Source organism: Hesperophylax consimilis, chromosome 19 (genome assembly GCF_061612785.1).
Source record: "Hesperophylax consimilis isolate HC1 chromosome 19, BYU_Hcon_1.0, whole genome shotgun sequence".
Lineage (NCBI taxonomy): Eukaryota > Metazoa > Arthropoda > Insecta > Trichoptera > Limnephilidae > Hesperophylax > Hesperophylax consimilis.
In genome coordinates, this window is record NC_142854.1 from 32438825 (window position 1) to 32462456 (window position 23632).

Here is a 23632-nt window from a genome sequence, read left to right on the forward strand (position 1 = left end):
AAAGTTTGAAAAGCCATCTGGCAAATATTTTATTCGAATCCCGTTGAATAATGCACGTGTGTACCTATATTGGCGCGTGTTTACAGTCACAACGAAATAGCACGGCACCATTCGTCTCATTTTTAACTATTATTATTTAGTGTGTGCGAAAGAGCGAAGACGCTTTTTGACATACTTGCTTATAACAGCTGTTTAACACGAAACGCAATGCCAATGACAGTGATGTAGTGTGGAAATTTTAAATTTTTTTGTTTTTAATTGAAAAAAAAATGCTACCGGACAGCAAAGTGCCCATAACATTTTTTACTCCAAATGTGCTAAGGAATAGCTGGTTAAAGTTTGTCGGGTTAGTGCCGATACACCCTGTATTTCAATAAAGTGTTTGTGAAGAGTTCGTTTCATTACTAATACTCCAGGGCAATTACCGATTCGCGATCGTAATTATTCCGGTAGTCCCAATTTTTTTATATGTTTTATAAACTGGTCCCCTGATGTAAAATCTGAGTTTCCGACCTTGGCACGCCTGTGCTCGCGCCGCCATTTTGAAAAAAACCGGCCGAAATCGCTCCAAAATCTAGTTTTTCCAAAATATCTCATTCCCAATGCAAATTTCGGCTAAATTAGCTAAACAATTAAAGTAGAACATAAAATTACTTACTACTTTTGTGTAAACAATTTTCTTCAATCTCTAATAGGTACCGAGGTAGAAAGTCGTAAAGGTGCGTATATTTTTGAAAAAAACAAGTTTTTTGCGCGACTAGCTTTTGTTTTTTGTAAATATCTCGTTTCCAGTACAATTTTGTGAAAAAATTATTGATACTAATTTTGTAGAAAATAAAATTTCATAAAATAAATAGGTATTTAATTTATGTGTTTTAACTCTAATATGTATCCAAGCTCTTATCCACCAAAACCAGTTAAATTACCCAACAACAAATTTTTGAAATTCGAAAGTTTTTTTCCATAAAACAAAAACTCTACATCGAAAGTTTTTCTCCATACAGACAATTAGACATATGTCACCTATAAAGTACCTAAAGTCATTCGAATATTAAAAAGAGTCATTAATCTTTTAAGTTTAGATTGTTAGATCATTTGTTGTAGATAGAATTGTGCAATTATCTCCCCAAGTTACTGCACTTAATTACGTTGAAATGATTTTCAAATTTAAGGTAAAATTGAACCAATTTATAATAAATCTCTTGGCTAATATATACTTACGTTTCAGTTAAATATGGGAAAACAGAAGACAAAAGGAGTTTTATCCCGAACAAAATTACGGCACCAAGGAAAATGTTTAACGGAATGGAGAAGGTACTACTTAAATACACACATAAAAATAGATCTTTGGGATACGTTTTTTACAGAACATAATTGTACAATGTCAGATTAAATAATTTTATATATGTAGATATATACATATATACGCAGTCGATAAACTTCTGAGCATATTGAATTTGGAATATAAGAAGTAAATTAATTTTGATTTCCGGTGACATATTTTTATTTTTACCGAAATGCATTTTTTACACCAAATAAGCTCAGGAATTGTTGGTGAAAGTTTGTCGGGCATGTCTTAATACATCTCTAAATAATTAGGGAATAGAGACAGTATAAATAATTAACAATATTTCTCATTTTAGGAAAAATTCCGCAAGACTTCATCCAGATAATATTGCAAATAATAAAGAAAATACGAGTATTGTGTTAAACACTATACCGACACTCAACATGGTAATTTTTTCACAATTTCTGTAAATATAAAGTAAATAATATTAATTTTATATGATTAAATAAGCGCTCTAAAAAAATTAACAAAAACTGACATTATTTTTCAGCACGGACCAGAGATGAATGAACCTGAAAAGTTTTCACTATTTGCTGGCTCTAGTTCTTATGACACTAACGTGCATGCCGTTTCCAGCCCCTTATAGCTAGGTCTGACGCAGGCATGACGATTGTTGTCAACTGATATGTTCTCACAACAATAATTGTTGAAGAAAAATAAAATTAAGGAATGAAATTTAAAACACTTTACCTCTGTTTCAATTTTTGGCCTGGTTTTGGTGGATTAGAGCTTGGATACGTATTAGAATTAAAACACATAAATTATATACCTATTTATTTTATGAAATTTTATTTTCTACAAAATTAGTATCAATAATTTTTACACAAAATTGTACTGGAAACGAGATATTTACAAAAAATCAAAGCTAGTCGCGCAAAAAACTTGTTTTTTTCAAAAATATACGCACCTTTACGACTTTCTACCTCGGTACCTATTAGAGATTGAAGAAAATTGTTTTCACAAAAGTTGTAGGTAATTTTATGTTTCACTTTAATTATCTAGCTAATTTAGCCAAAATTTGCATTGAGAATGAGATATTTTGGAAAAACTAGATTTTGGCGCGATTACAGCCGGTTTTTTTTAAATGGTGGCGCGAGCACAGGTGCGCCATGGTCGGAAATTCAGATTATACATCATGGGATCAGTTTATAAAACATATAAAAAAATTGGGACTACCGGAATAATTACGATCGCAACCCCCTTTTTGGCGCTATGTGTACTGGCCTATAATACGGAATCCCCAAATATATCGACAACATTCTCACATTTATAACCCAGATAACATGTAGGTACGTTTATAATCAACAAATCAATACAAAAACCGACCAATATCATATAACAACAAAGGCAAAGGCATATGGCAACAAAGAAAAAAAGAACAGGTATCCGCTAGTAAGCAGGGTGAAAAAAATCAAAGGCAGAATAAAGAACACAGAAAAATGTGCAATTAATGCTTGCTTCTAGACTCAGCAATATACCACCTCTATCTATATTACAGCAGGTAATTTATACACTTGTATATACCCGTCTATACGTACTTATACGCTCGTGTGTATAATTCCAAAATTTGATTGAAAAGTGAATTAACATAATGTTTCTAATATTGTTTTTATTTAATCACGAAAATACTTAATATATCAATAATCTGATGCCGAAAGGACCGATTTCACCGGAGAAAAATTCTGATTTAAACATATAATTTTATTATGAACGTATTGAAGTCGTAAAAAATTTTCAAATACATATTTCCCATACATATTGTTTTCAATTATATATCCGTAATAGAAATTTTAAACCGTTAAATATTTATGTTATAAACAGAAAGCCTACCTCAAACATTAACGAATTCTTAATGTATCATGAATCTATTTTAAATAACTGTATAGATGATACCCTTATCTTTGGTGATTTCAACATTGACATTCTTCAAAAAAATAATACATCTCTTAAATACATCAACACGCTAGACTCATACAACTGTTTCATATGTAACACATCCTATCCTACACGAGTAACAGATACCTCTACTTCTCTAATAGACCATATCATCTCAAACAGACAGAATATTTCCTCAACTACTGCAAATATAGATGCCTACCTAAGTGATCATAACATTTTGATATTAGATTACCAAAACAGCTTGAAACATCACACTAATAATAGAATACATTCTTTTTCAAACAACACCAAAACCGATAAAAACATGTTAAAAACATATGTAGAATCCCACAACTTTCCACACGAAACCACCAGTAATGCCAATGAAATCTATAATAATTTTAATGAATACATCAAAACAGCAATAAAATCATCCCAACATAAATCTGAGTTACGCATAGGAGACCAACGGAGGGGTAATACTCCATGGTTTGATGCAAAATTAAATGCACTTATCAAACAGCGCAACAATGCGTTTAAAATCTGGAAAAAAAATCAGCAAAGTGATATATTCACAGCACTGAGAAATAAAACAAGAAATCAAGTTACCAACTATAGAAGATATGCTAAAACCAAATACTACACGACTATATTTAAAGAAAACCTGCGTTATCCGCGACAGACATGGAAAATAATAAATGCAATTCTAACAAATAGCTCGACACCCCAGAAAGATGAAATTGAATGTCTTCTCATTAAGAATGAAGAAATAACATGCCCAACACAGATAGCTTCAACTTTTAACAACTTCTTTATATCAGTTGGGGAAAACTTAGCAGCTACAATTGCATCATATCCAGATGATTCTATCACTATAAACACGGATCAAAAAGCAATCCAGTCCTTATACATGGCCAAAACAAATAAAACAGAAGTTCTCAGTATCATCTCTCAACTAAAGTCTAATGCATCTCCAGGTTTAGATGGAATTACACCAGTGTACCTGAACTTTTGCAAAGATATATTAGCTGACCACCTTGTTTTTCTTATTAATCAATCCCTGAATAGTGGAATCTTCCCAGATCAACTAAAGATAGCAAAAATAATTCCGATTTACAAAGATGATTGCAAAAAAAATCCTTCTAATTACCGTCCTATATCCATCCTCTTTGTCGTCTCTAAAGTTTTTGAAAAGGTTATTAAGCTTAGGCTCACTAAATATCTCCTATCAAACAATTTACTCGCATCCCAACAGTATGGATTCAGAAACCAATCTAACACAAAATGTGCTGCCTTCGATTTTGTATACGCCCTCCAAAAGCATATAGACCAGGGTAAGCATGCTGCAGGCTTATTTATAGATTTAAAAAAGGCTTTCGATACGGTTGACCATGGGATACTACTAAAGAAGCTAGAACACCTAGGCATAGTAGGCACTCCCCTGAAGTTACTGTGTAGCTACCTCTCTAACCGACACTGTCAGACCTTTGTTGGAAAGGGGACAAGCAGCATGGGAACGATGAAATGTGGCGTGCCTCAGGGCTCCGTACTTGGACCATTACTATTTTTAATATATATAAATGATATTGCTAAATGGGGACTTAAGGGTACAATACAACTCTATGCAGATGATACAGTGATTCTTTATCACAATAATGATTTAAACGAACTTGAAAAGGAAATGGAAAGTGATGTAGCTTGCCTGGCAAACTGGCTGCGATTAAACAAACTTAGCCTAAACATAAAAAAAACACATTACATACTGTTTGCAAATAAAAAAATGTATGTCTTAATATAAGTCTTGATAATAACCGCCTTGAAAGGGCTGATGTTACAAAATATCTTGGCCTTTTCATTGATTCACAACTCACATGGAATCACCAATTTAAACATGTTCTATCCAAAATTACTCATATAACTGGTGTTTTATATAGACTTCGCGGGTTACTTCCTCCCTCTCTATTAAAATCGATTTACCATGCTATGATTCACTCACATCTAATATATCTCGCCGGACTCTTGGGATTTGCTACAAAAAAAATGATTTCAGAAGTCCAAGTCGTCCAAAATAGAGCCCTGCGAAATATTTTCAGTTTACCTTGGGACACACATGTCAAAGACATCTACAGAAACACCCAAATACTTCATTTTAATACCATTCCCACTTTTGAAATAACGAAAACTATATTAAAAGTAATTCAACACTCGGCACATTCCAACACTACACTCTATTACAATTACGACGTACACCAACACAACACAAGAAATCACAACAAACTACATATACCAAAAATCAAATCAACAAAATATGGACTAAGATCCCTGGAATACATAGCTCACACAAAATATAATCAACTACCCAACGAGATCAAATGTGCAAGTCAATGTAAAAAGACCCAAACTAACATGCTCAAACTTCATCTTATTAATGACTATCTGAAATAATAATGTTGTGTATGTCCCATCATGTGTCCATTTAATACATACAGCTATATGTTTCATGTAATGCGTATCATTCCCGCAATGAGTTTATTAACTCCTGGGAGTACAATGCTTTATATAATATACTATATTCTGTATTGTATACTTTTAATAAAAAAAAATTAAAAAAAAAAAAATTTACGTAAATAAAGTAAAAGTTTTGTTTACACAGGACGAGAAGAAACCCGTTATTCTGGAAGGAAGGAGAATAGAAGACATATTTTTTCTTTAACTGTATTAAATAGAATTTCGCAGCACGACTCTTTTTATGATTGTAATTATCTAACTTAGAGATAGTTGAGCGTATACTTCGAGATGACAAGTTCTGGGAAGAAAAAATGCTTATTAAATTAACTAATTTTTAAATGGATTGCATTCTTGTCGAGCTTATCGATCCTGGAGTCACAAGGTCTATGAATGTTCGTGATCCTCCACATATCTTAGATATTGTATGTAAAGAACGTCAATTTGGAAATCGTCGTTTAGATTTCGACGAAATGCTATTTATTGAATAATTATTTTCGTTTTTTATATAAAATTATTTTTACTATTTCTAACTTATATTATAATAAATGATGGCCTTTATACAAAAAAAAGTTGCATCTTATGCTTTTTACATTACATAATTATTTGTTTTATGTAACTTTTTGTAAACGATAATAATAAATATTGAAAATGACTGATATTTTATTTATCTTGTCAATATATTCAGATATAATTATGATCAGATATTATGAAAATGATTCGTGATTGAATACCGTATTGCTTTGACATCTGTCAATGAAGAACACGTCGGTTACGAGTCATAAGTTACTGCCTACCGTCTAGCAGTATGGTTACAGAAATCTGATAAGAATCATAAAATCATGAGCTCCTTCTGCAATAGGTAACGTTTCTATCGAAATTTGCCTAAAACATGCACATTCAACTTAATATTACTATTCACATAGTTTGAAAGACGCCCATTATTAAGCATTTCATGTTCAAACCTTACTCATGGGTACCATCTAGTGGATTTCATCGCTGCTCTGACTTCGAACTGTTCGTTGTGTCGGGTGTTCCCCATTGCAACGTACTTCATTCCCCTGCACCCCGAAATATTATAATATTTAATTCGAGCGGAGCGCGTGTGAAACTAATTTGCTTCGCCCACTTAAATCGCGTTCACGCCCATAACTGATATTTTTTTAGGATCTTATTTCGTCTTAACTGTTAACAAAACCTTGAAATTCGCATGACAAGTGACATTTTATGTAGATGTTGAAAGAAGTGTCTAAGTTTTTGGTGTGCTGTGAACCCAGAACGGGTTAAAGTAACTACTGTGTCTTACCCTTCGTTCAATCATCCACCCGCTTTCATTTAAAAATACACAAATCTGTTCTGAATGATCAATTCATAAACGAGTTTTATACTGTGACATTGACATTTGTTTACAAAGCATTCATAACATAATTCAGAACTACCTACACCCTAGTCTATTTTTGACGCATTTCTATGCCCGCATCACAATAATCAAAAATAAACTTACAAAAAGACAGTGAACTAAATCAAAAGTGCCTAAGTAGCCTAAACTGGATATTGCGCGACAAACCAGCGTATTTTTTATTTCAAGAAGTGGATTCTTTAGTGCTTAAACCTCATCATAATACCTCTACATCTGTAACTTGATCTAAACGTTTCGGCTATCACTATAAAACAAAAAGTGAAAATAACTCAGTTGTGCTCCTCAATATTTACTTTAAAAACTTTTGTGGATTCTCTCTTATTCAAAGCCTGAAGCAATCTAGCATGGTGCTTTACCTTTGGAAAAAACATCGATAACCCATCTGACTGCACTTCATGCTGAATAGACAATCCAAAGTACTCATAAAAGGACCAGACTTTAGACGAAACAAGAAACTACTTGATATGGACAGAAACTCGCTGAGGGAACTGATATGACTACTAACGGGACAGTGCCATCTCAGGAGACACATGCAGATATTGGGAGTAGAAAACACCAATAGATGCAGGAAATGTGAAGAGGATGAAGAGACTCTAATTCACCTATGGTGCCAATGTCCTGCCCTGGTGGGAACCAGGCTCAGATACCTGAGGAGACATACAGTAGAACCAGAAGACATAGCCACATACCCAATGACAACCCTGGTGAGCTTTCTGTGTTGTTGTTAAAGGATTGAGGTAAAATAAGAGATAGCACAATGGGTCTATGACTTAAGTGCTCACGGGAACTACGTGTAATCCATCTCCACTTAAATTTTTTTTCCTCCACCTTGTTACACGTGGGTACATTTAGTATTAATACTTCCTTCTTTCAAAACGACTTTATTCTTACTTCTTTAATAAATTCAGTATGCATGACAGACATATGTACATCGCAAAAATCATATATTTTTTTTACAAGAAAATACATTACAAAATGATAACAAAGTAATAATGTATTATTCCCAGTGAGTTTATAAAACTCATTTCGGGAAAGACAACATTAGATTAAGGACAAGACAAATAAATAAAACAAATAAACGCAGATGTTATTATGGAGTTCCAGAGAAATGTTGTGTTAGTCATTAATGAAACTGCTAAGGAAATAGCTTTTGAGAGCTTTTGCCAATGTTTTTTGTTCGTTGCCGAAAGTTTTAAATTACAAGGTAATGCGTTATATTGTTTATGTGCAATGTATTATAAGGAGTTAATTCCAATTTTGGTCGTGTAAGTAGATGACAATAAATGTATTTGATTTTGTGATAGTGCAGGTGTATGTCAGAATTAAAAACTGGTTTAGTGTTGGTGTGTTGAATTATTTGTAGAATGGCAGTTGTGATGTTATACTTTGGCAGGACCGTAAAAGGAAGTATTTGTGTCTGTGAGTATATATCTTCGACATGTGTATCTCATGGCAGATTATATATATTACGTACGGCTCTATTTTGAATTACTTGTACTTCGGAACTTTTTTTTTGGTAATAGTGCCCCAGATACTAACAAGATAACTCAGGTGGGAGTGGATCATAGCATAATATGTTGCACGCAGTAAATATGTGGGGAGCACACCTTGGAGTCGATAAAGTACACCAGTTATCGGGAAATTTTGGATTTTACATTCTCAACATGGGAGTTCCACGAGAGGTTAGAGTCTATGAGTAACCCAAAATATTTCGTTACTTGAACATGTTGTAGCTTTTCATTTCCAATAATGATATTCATACCCATATTATCTTTTTTTTCCGAAAGTAAGGTAATGGATTTTTTCAACATTGAGGCTCAATTTGTTTAATCGCAGCCATTTAGCCAGCTTTGCGAGATCTTTATTCATTAGAGCTTCAAGTTCCTTCAGATTTTTACAATGGTAGTAAATTACAGTATCATCAGCGTAAAGTTGAAGTTTTCCCGAGATGCCAGATTTAGTTATACCATTGATCTATAGTAAGAAAAAGTAGAGGTCCAAGAATCGAGCCCTGTGACACTCCACATGTGATTTTTCCAAAGCCGCTTAGGTTCCCTCCGTTATCGACAAGGCAAAATCTATCAACTAGGTAACTTCGGAGCAAATTTAAAGATTTCCCGACTATTCCATTTTCTGTAGAAGTATTTCATGATCTACCGCATCAAAGGCTTTTTTCAGATCTATAAATACAGCTGCCACATATTCGCCCTGGTCTATGTACTGCTGAATGTTAAAAATGAAATCGAAGGTGGCACATGGGGTATTGGAGTTTTTCCGAAAGCCATATTGCTGTGGTGTTAGGATATCGTTGCTAGAGATGTATTTTATCAGTCTATCTTTGATAATTGACTCGAACACATTTGAAAATACCGATAAAATCGATATTGGACGATAGTTAGTAATACACTTCTTGCAGTCTTCTTTAAAAATTGGTATAATTTTTAAAGAAGACTTTAACTGGTTTGGAAATATTCCCGAGCCTATGGAGAAGTTGATAAGTTGGGTTAGGTGCCCCGCTAGTTCTTCTTTACAGGTTTTAAGAATGCACGGTGTTACTCCATCGATTCCTGCCGCTGCATTCGACCTAAGTTTCGAGATGACCTTTATTACCTCATCCTTATTCGTCCAAGTCATGTCCTAGTCACGTCCTAGTCATAAGGATTGTCGTGCCTTTGGTTCTACATATATTGTATTAGTCATCCGGGAATGATGGAATGGCAGCTGCCAATTTTTCTCCAACTGACAGGAAAAACTCATTAAATGCCAACGCTATTTCACGGGGTTCCCTAATTTCACAATTATTTACGATGAGAGATTCAATTGTGTTGGTGGGTTTATGTACACGGTTAGACAAAATTGAGTTAATAATTTTCCAAGTTTTTCTTGGGTTAGTTGGGCTTTGTTGAAAGTTATTGATGTAATATTTATTTTTCAGACTTCTCCTTTAATTAGTTCTTATGTTTCTTAGTTTATTTTTACGTATTGCAAGAGTAATATTACCTGGATCTTGTTTCCACTGCTTGTGAAGCTGGTTTCGTTCCTTGATAAGAAAATTCAGTTTGGAATCAAACCAAGGTGTATTTAGATGTTGCCGCCTTCCTATTTTTACGTTTGGCGTAGTTTTACCTTCTTCTAATGCATTTTTGACATAATCATTAAAATCTTTGTAACCGTCTTCGGATTTGGTTGAGTTGATAGCAAATTTGTTAGTCGCAATATAAGATTTTACCGCCATACTGTTGATGATAGGTTTAGTAAAGCGTGGTTTAGTTCTATTATTAAACCATTTTTTTTAAATTATTCTTAAAGTCAACAATTATTATATTATGGTCACTAAGCGGGTCATCTATATTCGATATGGTTATTAAAATGTTTTGTCTGTTTGATATAACGTGATCTATAATAATTCTGCTTGTATCAGTGACTCGTGGGATATGATTTATTTTGTATTGAGAAATTGTATGTTAATAAGGTGCTGATAAAATTTATAGAAGAAGGTGTGTTTATGGAAGTGTCAATGTTGAAATCTCCGAGTATTAATGTATCTTGTCTGCTTTTGTTCAGTATTTTTTCAAAATGTGTTAGGAAATCGTGCATGTTGTTTGGGTTAGGTTTTCGATAAGTGACATAAATGTTGACTGGTTTCCTATTACTGCTGCAAACACTAATACCTAAAAATTAATTTTCGTTGGAAAAATTTTCAATGAGTGCTCTAACTTCATAGAATCCAGAACATAAATGGCCACACCTCCTCGTCCTTCATTTGGGCGAGAAGAAAAAGCACTGTAAAAACCATTTAAGCAAAATAAATTTTCTTCTCCGACATCAAGCCACGTTTCAGTGATGACAAGGACATGAATAATATCGCATAATCTTCTGACCTTTTCCTCAATTTCGTCAAACTTGTTTCGTATACTTCTGGCGTTCATATACATTATTCGCAGACAGTTCTTCATGGGAGTATGGTCATCGATAGTTAGGCAATTGTGTTTTCGTATATTACACTCCATAGTCTATTGTAGCTAGGTCCTTCTTGAGGGCAGCTATGTAAGCTGGGCAGTTGTCCCTATCTTCGGTTGAATGGTCAGCAGGCTTACCAAATCTGGTGCATGTCGCGCAAACTGGTTTGATGGCTGCATTTGGGCACGACTCACGGGTGTGTTTTTCTTGTGCACAGTGTCCGCATGTAGGTTTAGTATCTCTGCAATATTTGTATGAGTGTCCAATCATATGACATTTAGTGCAGACGGTAAGGCCAATAAAATCTCTGACGCGGCAAACAGTCCAGTTCACAAATACTTTCTCCTGTTCAATAAGTAATTTACGCACGATAGCTGGCATTTCATAAATACGATGACAAGTGTTTCCTGTGCGAGCACCTGCTTAGTGACTTAATTTACAGCTCGCAATAGTTCCCTCAATGTCTTGAATGTTGGGAACCCCAGTTAAGGCGACCCTTAAAAATTCTTCGTCAGTCAGGTCTCGCGGTATCCCAAAGAATATGAGTCTCGGAGATCGCTTGGTCGGCAGTCGGGCCTTAATTGTGCTTGATTTGTCGAAACAGGGTGCATTTAATAGTTTTTGTTGCTCGCCTGCGGTTGCCGTGTTTATCAAGATACCTTTATTTCTTGTCTTTTTTATTCCCGTGATTCATTTGATATTTCTTTTTTCTACGTTAATAATTATGTTAAAATACTTAACTTGTCAGTTTCGCTTGTTTCTGTATCATGCTTTTTAATTAATAATTTAGTTTTATTCGAAAATAGACAAATAAAAATAATGGTATTCCGTATATGTATTTAAATATGATACTATTTATTATTTATTTATACGATACGTAGTCAAAAAACTTGCAATCTTTGTCACTATGTTTTATCGCATATAAAATTATACTTGAACAGTTAAAACAGAAGTGTGAAGTTACTATAATGATATGATCCTACGAAATCTATGTTTTTTAATATTTGATAGCTATATATTATAAGTTCAGTTCATTTCAACCAATGCTTAGTGAAATTTGGTGATGCGTGTTGAGAGTTTTTTTTATTTTTATATTTACTCCACACAGGAGGCCCTCAAGAGAATAATTTCCCTCAGGGCCTATGTCATCTTTGGGGATGCTGTGTGGAGGGTCTTTTTGTGGAGAGGAAGGAGTGAACATGGGTCTTGAAGAGTCCCATGTTGTAGGAGGGAGGAAACACAGAGGCCGGCAGTTCGTTCCACAGCCGAGCTGTTGAACTTAAGAACGAATCGTAGAAGCGACCCGTTCTCATGTGACAAGTGTCAACTGTGTACAAATGTTGGGCGCGCGTTTGGCGTGTATCCCGACTACGCACCGGTGCCGAAGGGATCAATGACGTTAGTTCCTCAGAGCATCTTCCATTGTAATACCGATAGAACAAGGACAGCATACCTACCTGACGCCTGTGCTCTAAAGATTGCAGTCCGTTTGTTAAGATTGGGGAATCTATCAAACGGACCGCCCGTTTCTGCACAGAGTCAAGGGATTTTTTCAGGTATTTTGAGGCTCCAGACCAGAGATGGCTGCCAAATTCGACAGAAGGGCGCACTTGCGATTTGTACAGGGTGAGGAGTTGTGTACTATTAAAGTATCTGCGGGCCCTGTACAGTACGCCCAGCTTCTGAGAGGCCAACTTTACTCTGGCTTCGATGGAGCCTCCGTACCTGAGCTGGTCACTTATAGTTACACCAAGCATATCAATGGAAGGCCTGTTCGGAAGATTGCTTCCGTTGAAGGAGACTAGATTATCATTTGGATCCCTTTTAGACGTAATCAGACAGGATTGGGTCTTTGAAACATTAAATTCGACGAGATTATTTTTACCCCAGGAGGAAATACTCTCGAGATAACCGTCCATTCTCTGCTTCAAAGCCCTCCGAGCCGTTGGAGTTTGTGTGCCCTTTGGGGGCTTGTCAAACAAAAAGCTATCATGAACTGTACTGTCATCCGCGTAACAATGAATCGGTGCACATGTCAAAAGGTCATTGATGTGCAACAAAAACAAAGTCGGAGACAGAACCGATCTCTGTGGGACGCCAGCATTTATGGAGTGCGAGGAAGAGGTGAAACCGTCAGCAACCGCCTGAATCGACCTATCCCTTAAAAAGTTAGCAATCCACGTACACAGGGATGCGGGAAGTCCGTAAGAACGCAATTTGTTGACAAGTCCTCGGTGCCAGACCCGGTCAAAGGCCTTGGATATGTCTAGTGCGACCGTTTGGGTCTCACCGTGACGTTCCAGGCACCGCCCCCAAACATGCGTCACATACGCGAGAAGATCACCGCACGAGCGGTTCCGCCGGAATCCGTATTGACGGTCGTTGATAATTTTGTTCTTCTCGAGGTATGTGAGCAGTTTGTCGTTGATCACACGTTCCATCACTTTGGACAGAACTGATGTGATCGCTATGGGGCGGTAGTTGGCCGGGTTGGAGCGGTCACCTTTCTTGGGAATAGGGTGAATTACCGCTTTTTTCCAACCAGAGGGCCTTAGAGTTGTCTCTAAGACCTAAAATCAGCTACTTGTAAGCATGTTTCTTCTGTCTGCAACTGTATTTGGAAGGAAAAAGTTTTGTGATAGTGAATAGTTACAGATGGAACATAAAAATATTTCTCTCTTTACAGTCCGTCAGCGCATGACGCTTTAGAGATTTCTTCAGTGAAAATGAAAAGTTACATTCAGAACAGGAAAAGCGCTTTTCTTCACTGTGACTAAACATGTGATTTTCAAGATATCTCTTTGTTGAACATGAATAGTTACACAAGGGACAAGAAAAAGCTTTTTCATCACTGTGAGTCAGCATGTGACGCTTTAAAGATGACTTGAGCGAACATGAAAAGTTACAGTCGGTACAGGAACAAGGTTTTTCACCACTGTGAGTTAGCTTGTGACGCGTCAAAGTTGCCCTTCGTGAACATGAATAGAAACAGGCGGAACAAGAAAAGGGTTTTTTTGCACTGTGCGTCATAACGTGACTTTTAAGAGTTTCCTTTGAACGACATGAAAATTTACAGTCGGAACATGAAAAAGGTTTTTCTTCACTGTGAGTCCGTATATGAATCTTTAAGGATGACTTATGAGAACATGAATAGTTGCACTCGTGACATGTATAAGGTTTTTCTCCGCTATGGTTAAACATGTGAATTTTTAGATGTCCCTTTGTGGAACATGAAAATTCGCATTCGAAACATGAATAAGGTTTTTCTGCACCGTGGGTAAACATGTGACTTTTTAGTTGTGTCTTTGTACAACACGAATAGTTACATTCTGAACATGAATAGGGTTTTATTCCGCTATGCTTAAACATATGAATTTTTAGATGACTCTTTGTAGAACATGAAAAGTTGCAGATGACACATGAAAAGGGTTTTTCTCCGCTATGGGTAAACATATGAATTTTCAGATAACTCTTTGTAGAATATGAAAAGTTGCAGATGACACATGAAAAGGGTTTTAATCCGCTATGCTTAAGCATGTGAATTTTTAGATAACTCTTTTTAGAACACGAAAATATGCACTCAGGACATGAGAAGGGTTTAACTCCACTGTGCGTCAGCAAGTGTTTTTTAAGCTGTTCCTTTAGAGAACACGCATAGTTGCAGTCGGAACATGAAAAAGGTTTTTCTCCACTGTGGGTAAACATATGATTTTTTAGATGTGCCTTTGTACAACACGAATAGTTACATTCTGAACATGAATAGGGTTTTAATCCGCTATGCTTAAACATGTGAATTTTTAGATAACTCTTTTGAGAACACGAAAATATGCAGTCAGGACATGAAAAGGATTTAACTCCACTGTGCGTCAGCAAGTGTTTTTTAAGTTGTTCCTTTAGAGAACACGCATAGTTGCAGTCGGAACATGAAAAAGGTTTTTCTCCACTGTGGGTAAACATATGACTTTTCAGTTGTTCTGTTGTAGAACACGAAAAATGGCAGTCAGGACATGGAAACGGTTTTTCTCCATTGTGAGTCAGCATGTGTATATTCAACGTTTCCTTTCGAGAACACGAATATTTGCAATTGGAACATGAAAAGGGTTTTACTTCAGTATGGGTGCGCAGGTGCTGTTCTAACTCTTGCTTATGAAAGCAGGAATGGTTACAATGATGACAGGAGTATTGTTTTTCTCCAGGATACTTCTTCAGGAATACGTCTGAAATTTAAAGATAAATTAATAATAATAATAATATTTGGCTAATTTATATAGCGCCGTTTAATATTTGGCTAATTTATCGTGAGAAATCACCTCAAGGGCGCTGTACAAATTTATTTCTTAAATAGTTAATACTAGAACTACTGACTTATCTCTAAGACTTATATCTAGTGACTTACGACTAAGGCCTATAACTACTATCTTAACGTCATATATACGAGTATTTACATATTTAGCAACTTACAACTAAAAATAATGTTAACAATCTAATCTTACTAACGCCAGAAGAAGAAGGAAGTTCTATTATAGTAGGGTGTTTTTATTGTTAGCTGAATATATATGTTAAATGAATGAAATTAATGAATAAAATCAATCGTCAATCTTAAACGCATTTAGGTGATTCATCTGCCAACAATTAAACCGATTGACTTGTTATGTTCCCGCTGATATTGTCCATTGTCCATTGGTAGGCAAGTCAATAACAACATTGAATGAACGGAATCGCTAGATAATGGAACAATTACGGTATAAAAAAAATGAAAAAAAAGAAATATTTGGATAGAATGACGGATTTATGGAAATGAGTGTCTGAAAAAGTGAGTTTTTAGTTTGGATCTAAATTCTGTTGGGCTGGTATTACATCTCAATTCCATAGGAAGTTTATTCCAAGCCTTAGGGCCGGATACTCCGAATGCACGATCACCAAACTTAGTTTTCGGATTTCCCTTAGGCTCTTTCAACCACCCAATTGCAGATGATGTCGCTGATCTAAGGGTTGACTGCCTTAGACCAGTATTTTCCGGAATGCATAGGTCAGTAATATACGGTGGCGCCATTTCATTGATGGCTTTAAACACCATCCAGCATAGCTTGTACTGGATCCTTTCAGGACACTTCAGCCAGTGAAGATTTCGGAGGTGTTCCGAAATGTGCGAAAACTTGGGTACCCCGGTGATAAGCCTTGCTGCGGCGTTGAACACTGATTGCAGTTAATCAGTTTCGCATTTAGAAAGATTTGCATAAATGCCGTTGCAATAGTCAAGGCGTGATACTATATATGCATTCACAAGTAATTTAGTTGCCTCTGTTGAAAGATTCCTACGAACTGACTTTAGTTATCTAAGGTAGAAGAACCCCGTGCTAACGGTCTTATTTACCTGAATTTTTAAAGAAAGGTCTGAATCCAGATAAACTCCCAGAAGTTTGACGGTTGTTTTAGCAATTACGTCGTTACCGGAAATAGCGATTGATGAGTTTTCTATTAAATGTTGGCGTCTATGTGTGGCTGCCCAGAGAAACTCCGTTTTTGAAGGATTTAGCTTAAGTTTATTTGAGGACATCCAGAGATTGATTGCTTCTAGACACTCGGCTGTGCGAATTTTTAGGCCGTCGATCTCATTTGGTGAGCAGTAAAAGTATATTTGCCGATCGTCAGAATAACAGTGAGATAAAAGACCAAATGACTCGATAAATTAAGTGAAGTAAGTTCGATAAAAACATTAAAATGCAAAAATTAGGAGTAAGAATTATTTAATTTAACAGAGACAAATACGAGTTTACCTGCTCTCTGGGTATTTCTTTCCGAGCGCTCAGAGCATTCCTTTTTAACATCAGAAAGTACTTTGTCTATTTCCGTATAAGGAATTCCAAATCTAAATTCTTCTAGAGGTCCTCCTTCTACCTTGATGGCTAAGGTCTCCAAATAAGGAGAATTTAATCTGCTACCTGGAGACACAAAATTCAAAACATACATTGATATACCGAGATGAACGGAATGTAACATTGAAATGACGGTTGTTCCTTTACCAGATAAAGATAAATTAAGTACTATATTAAATATGGTTATTAAGTATTTTTTGGTTATTGTTACAGCTGTTTCGGCTTTCGAGGCCATTTTCAAACTGTTGTTCCACGTTCAGACGACTTATTTATATGATTCTATTTCACCCCCTCTCAATTTAAAATGATTTTTTACCGGTTAAACCGATCTACTGATAAAATAATTGAGAAAATAGATTTCATATTCTGTGGGGGTATTTTGATGTCTGTTTTCCCCACATTAATGTTATCTTATTTTTTTAAAGAATGATGTGGCTGCTATTAATTTATTTAAATGTGTTATATTGTTTAAGTTTTGTGAACAAACTTAGAAGCGGGGAATAGAACCAATCACCCTACTTTATTAATAAATGTTATAGTAGGTGATTGGTTCTTTTATATATTTCTAATTGTTCAATTAAATTTAATCTAAGGCCCTTAATTTCTATATGTAAGGGTTTAAGTTCATTGTTCTCAAACGGGACGTGATTATTCACAAAGTTTTGCATTTTTTATCCGCAATTTTTAGTCCCAGTCAAAATATTTTTGTAATTACATACTGCAAAGGTAGTATCTTCATAATTAATAATTTTAGATATTTTTTAATTACACGTAGGTACATTATTTTCGTTGCTTGACTCAGGAACACGATATGTCGATATTGCACAGTTGACTGATGTACTCCAGTCTGTCAATTGCACAGTTAACTGATGTACTCCCTTATGCGATATTGCACAGTTGACTGATGTACTCCAGAATGGCAATTTTCTCATCTTGTTTGGAAAAAGTATTTTTTAGGACGATATAATGGTTTTTTAGTTATAGCGATACTATTTCTGTGATGACTATTTTTCCCGATTGTTTAATAACATTACTGCGGTTTCCTAGGTCTTCTTGTTGATCTGATATGAACTGAATTGTTTAATAATATAATTATTTTATAAGATAATTGATTCATATTTTTGTACAATTACAGTAAATTTAATCGTGGCTGTTTTTAAAATCGACAATTCAGTAATAAATAATTATGAAGTCAGGAGGTCTTGACTTGCGCAATCTGTGGTAGAAGTTGTTGATTTTTCTATGGCGTGCGCAGGGTTTAGCGGTAGCGTTGTCTATTTTAATCGTTTGGCGAAAGATGGCTGTTCGTATTTATTGAATAATATATCACTTGTTTAGGTTTATTTTGAGATTTTTCGGGCATTTTTTGCATTTCCACTGTCGACTCCTTAAACTACGGCGTGAGGTTTCTATTTTATTATGGTTTATTATTTTCACAGAGACTATAGCATATAAAGTCAATATTTTTTCACATATTATGCATTGGGTATTCATGGTAAATATTGATGGCTGCGAGTTTTATTTAAACAAGTGATTTTTGAATGATAACGTGATAATAATCACTTTTCACAGTTACACTTAAATTTATTTTAAGGAGGCACGTTTTGCAGTTTGTAACGCCGATTTGTTTCAGAAAAGAATGACAAAATGTGACAGTTTTGGAGCGAAGGTAAAATAACTACTCGGTCTCCAATTTAAGGTAATTGAGCACTTTAAACTTCGTTCACTATCGTTGTGTTTGGTAATTATTTAGTCATTGAAAACATAGAAGTATGAAAATACTAGACTTGGGTAGGGTCGGTTGTAGAGTACATAGATATGTACAGGGATTAAAAAATAACATAATTATGAATAGTAAAAATAATAAAAAAATCAAAGTAGCAATAGTAAAAAAATAAAGAAAAGATTTTACCACCATAAAAGAATATACATAGGTAAAATGTTAAAGATACTTATATTAAATATGTTCAATTTATTAATTGAGGACGTAGAAGACATACTGAGGGACTCAATGATAAGGGCATACGAAAATAGCTGCCATCTGAAGACAAGTACCAAGGACTCAACACAGAGGACTGCAGGAACTATGGAAACTAGTAAGACAAGCCTTCAACAGGGCCAAACTAGGATGCTTATAAGAAATACAAGGAAGCAATCCGGAATGCCAAAATAGGCTCCAGGAAGAAGTACTTAGGGGAGGTGGAAACCATCCCAGAGGCAGCAAGAATTCAGAACATTCTTGCATAAGACCCAGAGGCAGCTAAAATCCATCCCGGAAAGCAGAAGGAGGCTTCACCAACAAAGGAAGAGGAGTTGGAGGAGCTGCTGTGGAAACACTTTCCCGGTAACAAAAAGTTAGAAGCGAGTGACATCGGTCTACCACCGATTTGAGTTACACGGAAAGGTAAGGATTGGGACACTGCAACTAAAATAGTTATTCCCTCCAGAGTTAAATGGCCGATCAACAGGTTTGACCCATTTAAAAGCGCGGGAGAGGATGGAATCTTTTCGGCACTTCTATAGAGGGGCCTAGATACAATCCTACAACCTGTGACTAAGATCCTGAGGGCATGCTGTGCCCTCGCATATATTCCCATATCATCGAAGAGAACAAGGGCAGTGTTCAAACCTCAGCCGGGGAGAATAGACTATGACCAACCAGGCGCATTTAGCCTAATTAGTTTCAGCTCATTTCTTCAAAAGACTATGGAGAGGCTAATGGATAAGCACGTAAGGGACGGGGCAGAGAGAAAAGCCCCTCCACGAGTTCTTATTTGCCTGTCAACCAGGTAAGTTAGTCGAAGCGGCACTGCATAGGTTGGTGTACAAATTAGAGTAGGCAGGGACGACCGTAGAACTGGCAGTAGGACTCTTCCTGGATATAGAGGGAGCATTAAACTGCACCACTATTAAATCCATTGATGAAACGGCAGTAAAAAATGACAGACTCGACAAAACCACCAGAAGGTGATACTTACAGTTACAAGGAGTGAGGTGAACATAAGAGTATTGGTGACACGAGGGTGTCCACATTGAGGGGTGTTATCACCTTTGCCATGGAGTCTAGTGGTAGATAACCTCATCCTAAAGTTCAACAACAGGGTGTTCGTTACGTGTTCTATTACACATTAAATGAACTGTAAAACCAATTTATAATAAAAAAACGATAATGAGAAGCTCATTCAATTGGTTCTGAATATCACGGTAATAATTGGAAAGAAGGAAACAGCCTACCTGAATTCCCATGAATCCGGGCAATACGGGCTCCCGATGCACTTGCACTGGGTGAATTTTCCTCCACAACGAGATGAACGAGAAACGAGTGAATTTTGGTATTTGCATGTGAAAGACGACGAAACTAGGGTGGCACCTTCTTGTTGTACGACACGAATTCGACTCAATTTGCGACAATTAGTGCAACATAAATGTTCATAATCTCCAATGTGGGTAGGGCTGTTTTTAGGGAAAGAGATGGATAATATAGGAAAAATGGTAGGTAATGCAAAAAACTGTTTCAATACTAAAAATTCCGCCCGCCTTGAGGAGATGTACAAATTTTCTCTACAATCGACATAAAAAAGAAGATCAACAAAATATGTATAAACTATAGTTAATGTAACGAAAACTAATATTAGAGACTAAATAGAACAAAATTTATTCGATAGGTAATCGATATAGTTTCACCACGGGACGTTTAAAAATACCTTGTGGCGTACGAACTGAAACGACACGAACAATTTTATCAGCGCCAGGAAATAATTCAATAACTCGCCCAACGGGCCAACGCATGGGCACAGAATGTGAGTCGTCAATAGCAGGGTACTCACCAAGAGTGTAGCATGTATCGTAACTGATACTGTATCAATCTGCAAGTGGGTACGGCTCGTCCACGGTAACCGAGTATCCAGCTACGAGCTCCCGGATCCGCCTTAGTGCTCGCAGTGTGCTCGCAGTGAAATCGCCGGCTCGCTGCGAGCACACTGCGCTCCACCCGCGAGCGGCTCGCAGTAGGCTCGCGCCTACGTACTCACTTGATACAGTATCAGATACGTTACATGTTACACGGTTAGGTGAGTACCCTGCTTATCATTACTAGATCGTCGACTTTCAGATTGGGTGATGATGACGACCACTTGTTCCGTTGTTGAAGAGTGTGTAAATATTCTTTTCGCCAACGATTCCAAAAATGTTGAGACATTTGTTTCAATAATTGCCAGCGCGATAGACGGTTCATTGGTACGTCCACAAAATTTTCTTCAACAACAGAAACTAGAGGGGCTCAAATCAAAAAATGCGCTGGAGTCAGGGCGTCCATTTCAGACGGATCCGTTGACATCGCGCCAATAGGACGAGAGTTTAAGATTGCTTCGATACGAGTCAAAACAGTGGCTAACTCTTTAAAAGTGAGTACTTGATTTCCCACCACCCTTTTCAAATGATGTTTAGTTGATTTAATTCCAGCCTCCGATACTCCGTTAAAGTGTGGGGCGGAGGGAGGATTAAAGTGCCAGATAATTGAACGAGTGGCAGTAGCGTCTATAAGTGTGTTATTGTTTTCAGGTAATCTTAAAATTTAGAAAGACCTATATGATATCTATTGGCACCGACAAAGTTGGTACCACAATCGCTATAAATGTTTTGGCAAAGTCCACGAATCGATCTAATGCTGCTATAAATGCTTCAGTGGATAGATCTGACACTTATTCCAAATGAACGGCTTTGGTCGATAAACAAACGAAAAGACATAAATAGGCTTTATAGGTTTTAGCGCCGCGACGCCTACTTTCACGGACTACAAACGGACCTCCATAATCGGTTCCTACATTTAAAAATGGACGACCTTCTCGGGAACGGGAAGCGGGCAAGTTACCCATCAAGGGTAAACTACAACGCGGGTTGTTTTTAAAACAAGATAAACATTTGCTCAAACGATGTCGAATTACGTTACGAGCCGGAAATATCCAATATTTTAATGATAGTATGGATTGCAATGCACGCGGACCAGGATGAAGAGACAAACGATGGTAATAATCTATTATTAAAGTTGTTAAATGACATTGCTTTGGCAAAATAATAGGATGTCTAGAGGTTTCCGACACTACTTGTGCAAAGCAAAGACGTCCGCCCACCCTTAATATTCCAAATTCATCGATAAAGGGAGCAAGCCTTTGCAGTTTCGGTGAACACACATTATGCGAGATTATACTATCTATAACTTGTTTAAAATAAATATTTTGAACGAATTTAATGCAACAAGTGAAAGATAAATTAATTTCTTTCAACGAGAGTGTGTTGCAACTTATCTTTGATTTCAAACTCAATCTATTAATAAATCGACGACACCAAGCTATAACTCGTAATAATTTTGATAGTGATGCAAATTTCAATAAAAACTCTAGGTCACGAGTTGACACATTAGTTGATAATGGTATTAGATTCTTCGATTTATACTCTGGTATTTGTTTTACCGGAATATCTTGAGGTTTAACAAAGGACCACTCCTCTACGGGTGACGATATAAAGCGTGGATCATACCACCATAAGGAAGATTCGGCAATTTCACTTGGAAAAACTCCTCGTGACCCCAAATCTGCAGGATTTTCTTGCGACGAAATGTGAAACCAATGTTCATAAGGAAGAATTTGAATGATGGTTTCAACACGATTTGCAACGAAAGTTTGCAAACGAAACGTAGGTGTTTTTAACCACGCCAAGACAATAGTACTATGGCATTCCCAATCGGACTATATTGTGAGGCTGAAGATAGTGGGGAGGGGGAGGAGATTGGGAAGAGTCAATGGTATCCTCTGGTACATTACTTTTACGGGCAACGCGGGAGAAAGCTCGCACACAAAGCCTTGGTGGATAGACAGTGACACGGCACAAGATTTACCGAAGAAAGGGGCTAAAAATTCCACGAATCTTAAATAAGCGGAGGCCGAACGCTTCAATAAAGTCTTGATATCAGTCATTTCAAATTAATGAGTATAATGCAAATTCAAATTCGGAGGAAAATGAGAAGTTCTGAGCTAACATGACAAAGCTATAAATTTACAAATAATAAATCCAATCCCTGTATCTTTATATATCTAAATGATCTTACCCACATGAAATATTTATCCATATGCAGATATGCACTTATAATAAAGTTCGATGCACCAATTCTTATAATTAAGTTGTTAAAAATCTTTTAATATTAAGATAATGAATCCATAAAAAAACTAGCAGAAATAAATTTGATGTAAATATGTTATTGAATATTAAGATATACTGTTTTGGTTGAACCTGCAGAAACTCTGCCATGTAGGACTACATATTGTTAACCTGCAGAAAAGCTTTCATGTAGCTTTTTAGAACTACATATTGTTAAACCTGCAGACAAGCCGTCGTGTAGCTTTGAAGGACTATATATTGTTAACCTGCAGAAAAGCTTTCATGTAGCTTTGTAGGACTACATATTGTTAAACCTGCAGACAAGCCGTCATATGGCTTTGTAGGACTACATATTGTTAAACCTGCAGACAGGCTGTCATATAGCTTTGTAGGACTACATATTGTTAAACCTGCAGACAAGCCGTTGTGTAGCTTTGAAGGACTATATATTGTTAACCTGCAGAAAAGCTTTCATGTAGCTTTGTAGGACTA